We start from the raw sequence: 6,000 nt of genomic DNA, 5'->3' as shown, positions 1-6,000 counted from the left end.
TCAAGGGATAGTTCTTAAAAATCCACTCACCGTCTACTCACCACTACGCCAATGGAAGGGAGGGTGAAGTGTTTGAGTCCATAAAACACAGTAGGAGTCACAGGGTTAATTGCAGACAAATGAAATCCAATTTAAGTAACTGGTGGCTCCTTCTTCAGACCTAATGAAACAGAAAAAATATATAAATGCGTCCATACGGCTGGTGTGGTGTCATCGAAGTGACGTAAGCTCAGGCATTCAAATTCAACTTGAAATGGCATCCTCTATACACCATGTTAAAAGCCTAAATAATAAACTGTTGTCTTTCCTTTTAATTTCTAAAGGAGTGCACAATTGTGCACTTGTTGCAAGTATCTGGTTTAGAATAGGATAAAAAAAAAGCCCACCGTAGTGTGCTGGGAAGTTGATCAGTACTATTGTACTGTATAGAGTGCAAATCTTGAATCATTTATAAATTATAAGTTGAAGTTATTTGTCAGAGCAGGCATTGGATGCATTTATCATTACAGTCTTTTTAAATCCCTTTAATAATAATTTTCATCAACTTTTTTCAGCAATGGCCGTTCAGTAACCTCCATGCATAATATTTATTAATACATCAAAGACAGTTGCAGACGTATACTACCTCTGTTCCTCCATGTGAAATAAAGGATAAAAGAGTAGACAAAATGAAAGCGCTGACGTTTCCCTGAAGATATGTAATTTTTTTATTTTTTTTACCATGACTCAGTGGAAAAATCTAATGAGCAACTTCGTCTCTGTCGGCTTTGCACATTGTAAACCATGATGAGACAGGAAAGTGCGAGAGAATAAGTTATAGCGAGCCCAGCGCTAACCATGCAATTTGTCACAGGTGACTGAGTAGATGGGTTAAACTTAATTAATATTTTAATAGGAAAATTTACCTTTTGTGTGCTCGACTTTCAAGATAGATGAGTTCCACAAACTTAAAGTCCAAGTGAGGATAAAGTCAGAACTAGAAAAAAAAAAGAAAAAATCTTGTGTAAGCTGTTTTGAATTTTTTTTTTTTTTACTTTCAGTGATTTTCAATGAATAAAAACAGATCATCTCTGGAATTAGTCATGGTTGGTTCAGTGGTAGAAAGCAAAGACTGTAATTAAAGATGGATGACACTTTTGTCTTTGGAGACAGTCTGTCTGTGCAGCAGTGTTTGTGATGTGCAGTTGTAGTATTAACATTCTGCCGATACATCATGAGTAGCTATCAGCTGTGAATCATGACATTTCACACCATTTTTTTTAAATCAAATAACGAGAAAATGTACCAGTATATACATCACTGTGAAAAGAGTGACCTAAAACAAAAGAAACCATATTTTGAAAACATACTTTTTTGGAACTACAGTCAGCCAGTAGGTGGCACTGCAGATGATTTGGCTTCACGGTAAAGTCATCCATCTTTATATAAAGTCTATGAAGGTAACAAAATAAAATAAAATAAAATAAGGAAGACAAAAAAGCTAAGAATTGTGCTACACCTCATATTTTGCAAGGGAAATAATATAAACAATCTACGACTACCTTCATCTTGATGAACATTTCAAAGTTGTTAAAAATGTGTTGGCATATCAATAGATAATGGTCTGCATTTATAATAATACATTTAAGCCATAAACCTTTTCATTTTAATACATTTTTAATTTTAATTAGAGACCCATTTTTTTTGGCAAATGCAATTACATCTTTGATCCTATTAAATACATTCGGTTCCCAGTACATGTCAAGGACACCATTTCTTAGCTTTTTCAGTCTAAAATATGTATGACTAAATCTTACCATATGTCTCATACCCTGTTTCTTTATACGTGGATATGAATACAACATTTCAGCAGCATTTTTTAAAACAGCCTTGTGCAGAAATTTTCTATTAAATGGCCACCATCCTTTAGAATCTCATTTCCCAGGAAACCACATTTGTGCTAGGCAAACCGAGACAGAGAGGAGCCATGGGTTTGAGTTGTGACTGTGCTGGAGGGCAGAGCCACTGATTTCGCCCCAACAAATGACAGTTACAAAGTACCCAATAAAACACAGAGGACATCTGCAGCTGTGACAACTGTATCAAGTCATTTATTCACCCACTTCAGGAAACTTTACAATCTGACACAGGCACGTGGGATGCATAGTGAAGCCTCGCTGATTTCGCTTACCTCTTTGTTTCCAGAGACTACTGGCTTTGTCCTGATTCATGGTGACTCAGGTAGTGTGTGTGTGTTGAAATAAATTGAAGTCTGAGCTGCAGCATTAAGTCGTTTGTCATGGATGACAGAGTAAACGGGGTAGTCTTAATGAATATTTTAATTGATGCATTACCTTATTGAACTTTTGGCTTCTGAGTTTTTCTCCTGGCCGTCTCTAAAGGTTTAGCATCATTCCTAATTAATAGGTTGGTCATTTGTGATGCTGGCAGTTCTAAACAAAAACACACGCAGCCATTGATGCATATGTAGTGTAAACTCACACACACACACACCTACTGCAAACCATCCTAATTTGAATATCACTGTTGGAACTCCATTCATTTTTAATAGGCAAGGGAAGTCAGTCGGCCAGTTCAGTGCATGTCTGACAGCGAGTCAAGCTATTTTGAAAAGTACTGCAGCAAAGACACACACAGGGGATAGAGATGCATGTACACACATCCTCATATAGGACATGTTGCATGTGAGCAGACAAGCACATCATTATACAGACAGTACAGATTAGTGTGTATTTGAATAGATAGAAACCACCAAGCTGTTAAAAGTACCTCCCAAGAGGCTGTTCTGTGTACTTGATCCCTCCCCCCCCACCCCCCTCTGAATACCAAACTCCTGTGAAGTGTGGTCTCAATTTGTTCCTCTTCACAAATAAATGTTTATTATGTTGATTATATAAATATGCTAATTCACTTTCAGAAATGGCTCAGGTAAAAAACAGGAGAAGGGGTATTTCTAGTCCCGCCAATGACTCTGCATTAGGATGGATGACGTGCCTCCACATCCTCCCACTGTACAAAAATAAAGCCCAAATATGGCAGATATGGTCGCCGCAATATTGTTCTGGTGACATTTAGAGCCAGAGAAGAGCCTGTAAACTTATCGAGCACAGCACAGTACATTCCAAAACAAAAACTAATTTTTGTACTTTTGGAAGCACAAAACAATGCCAAGAAAAGGGGTTGGATTTTGCCCTCCATTTTTTAACCTTGATTCCCAGTAAGAGATGCAGCTATGGCTACCAAGTCACATCAATCACAATCAATCAATCAAATTCTAATTCAATAGCCCACATTCACAAATCACAATTTCGTCTCATAGGGCTTTAACATTGTGAGACATCCTCTGTCCTTAACCCTCAGCAAGAGTAAGGAAAAACTACTAAAAACCCTTTTAACAGTGTAAAAATACGTAGAAACCTCAGAGAGAGCCACATGTGAGGGATCCCTCTCCCAGAACGGACAGAAGGGCAATAGATGTCAAGTGTAGGAAAACATCATCAAGATTAACGTTTTTAGCAGCATTGATGAGGGTAAACATTTTGAAGGATAACTTCAAGACTATATGTCAAGCAGTCCTGCTGCAATCATAGTCTATGGTCAGCAGCCAGCAAGATCATGATCCATCATCCAGATCGGATCCACTATAGTCCAAAGTCATTGTCCACTACCGCCAGTCAGGATCCATCATCAGCTGCCACCTCGGTCGTGGTCCACCACCATTATCTGATGCCAATGCGACAAAGGATCCTCCATTATTATTACAATCAGCCAGCATGATATAGAATCCACCACACTGGATCCACCAATGCGACCTCTGATGCGTGATCCACAAATCGCAATCCATGATGATGTGGCCACAGCTGCGGCCCTGGATCTGCGGGCGACAAGGCAAAGGGACTCAGGGGAAGGGGTCAAGTCAGAAACATGTATTGATTAGATATGAATTATGATGTGATAAGGATGGAGAAGAGGAAGGTGAAGCTGGAAAGAGAAGCTCCGTGTGTCATAAATTCCCTTTGCACCATCAAGTGTTTTTGCCTTGTAATCAATGATACAGGCCGAACTTGAGGGTACACTGAGGCTCAAGGTAAATCTGACTGGCTACTGGTTTGTATGGTAGTTCTATGAAAACCATGTGGCTCACTCAGTAGATCAGACATCATTACTTCTATTCCTTTTTAAACTAAAAGCTTCCTAGTTAAGAACATAGGTTAAGTTACGCTCTGCCGCATTTATTAATGCATACCGCCAGTTGATGTTATCAACCTTCTAGACCTATAGCAGCATAACTAAGAGGAGGTCTAAGACAAGCCTGGAACGGCTCTAACTATAAGCTTTATCAAAAAGGAAGGTTTTGAGCCTACTCTTAAACGAACAGATGGTGTCTGCTTCCCAAACTGAAAGCGAGAGATTATATCGCAGGAGAGGGGCTTGATGGCTGAAAGCTCTGGCTCCTACTCTACTTTTAGAGACTTTAGGGACGACAAGTAGGCCTGAATTCTGGGAGCGGAGTGCTCTAGTGGGTTGATAGGGTACAACAGCTCTTTAAGGTAAAATGGCGCATTATTATTAAGGGCCTTGAAGGTGAGGAGGAGAATTTTAAATTCTATTCTAGATTTAACTGGAAGCCAGTGTAGCGATGCTAATACTGGAGAAATGTGCTCCCTTTTCTTGGTTCTTGTCAGGACACGTGCTGCGTGGACAAGCTGTAGAGTCTTTAACGACTTACTGCTAGAGCCTGATAATAATGAATTACAACAAGGGGTCAAACAACATCATGGGGCATCGTAGAAATATCTACCTTTAATCTTAATCTAGTTCTAGCTGTCACTGTACTACAGCATCCTGCCAAAGCCAGTGCAAACAGTGTCTGCAAAGCAAATGTGTCATGAGATAATACTTACTTACGAAACATAACCAGTCACTTCATTACTATCAAATGCCTGTGTGCCGACATAAGCAAAGTAAAAAAGGGCACAATGTTAAAATGATCTTCTCATATCAGTTGTGACCAGTAAATGACAAAACAAAAATCAACATTTGTATTAACTATCCTCTCTGTTAAAACTAATAGACAATTAAAAAGTATGGATAGGTAGATTAGTAGAGTTGGAGTCAAAGAAATCAGCGAAAATATTAAAACCTAGTTTAAATGGACAACATTATATTAATTTGTTGCAGATAAAGTAAACTCCAGGATCATTCAGCTACACTGGTGACATGTTCTCTTCTTTCACATGGAGTGCCAAAATTATAAATATACATATAAATATTGAGGGCTCAACTGATTTCATAGTATCATCCCTCCTACAAAATTTGCCCTAAATCAAACCTGAACAAAATCCAGATCAAAAATGTAATCCAACACTGTCACCTACCCAGTGACATGTTTAGCATGCACATTATCATAATCATTTTATATGTGCTAATTTCACTTTAATTTACCATTGCTTTTGTTAACAAAAACTCAAAGAGTTGGAACTCAGAGGATAAGGAAATAATCAATGTCTAAATACAGGCTAAGGTCATACACACGGACAATCTAAGAAAATACAATAATGGCTGAAAAGTGGTCGGCTAGAGGAACAAAGCCAGCCTGGCAAACAGGAAGTGAACCACAGTTGATATACATTCAAGGAGATCTGATTGGATAATTGAGCACATGTGAGCAGATAAACAACATCAGGAAGAGAGCTAACTGAAATGCATGAGGAGAAGATTTAACAAAAATAAAAAGGGGAAATTTAGTTATGTGCAGTCCATGGTGTCTATGCAAGTGATTGCCATGTTACAGCTCACAGCAAAGTACATGATGTCGATTAAAGTAAACACCCAAACATAAGTGGTTGGATCACAGCAAATTTAGATTTTTTTCCGAACCAGATCCAGGTCAGTATGGTCCTGTTCTCTGGAACAAGCTGCCTGTTGATTATTAGACTTATTATTAGAGTTATTATTGTGTGAGGTTTAAGTCGGTTGATTCAGCCAGTTTAATGCTGT

The sequence above is a fragment of the Pleuronectes platessa genome, chromosome 7, assembly GCF_947347685.1.
Source record: "Pleuronectes platessa chromosome 7, fPlePla1.1, whole genome shotgun sequence".
Classification (NCBI taxonomy): Eukaryota; Metazoa; Chordata; class Actinopteri; order Pleuronectiformes; family Pleuronectidae; genus Pleuronectes; species Pleuronectes platessa.
This window is presented reverse-complemented; position numbering follows the sequence as displayed.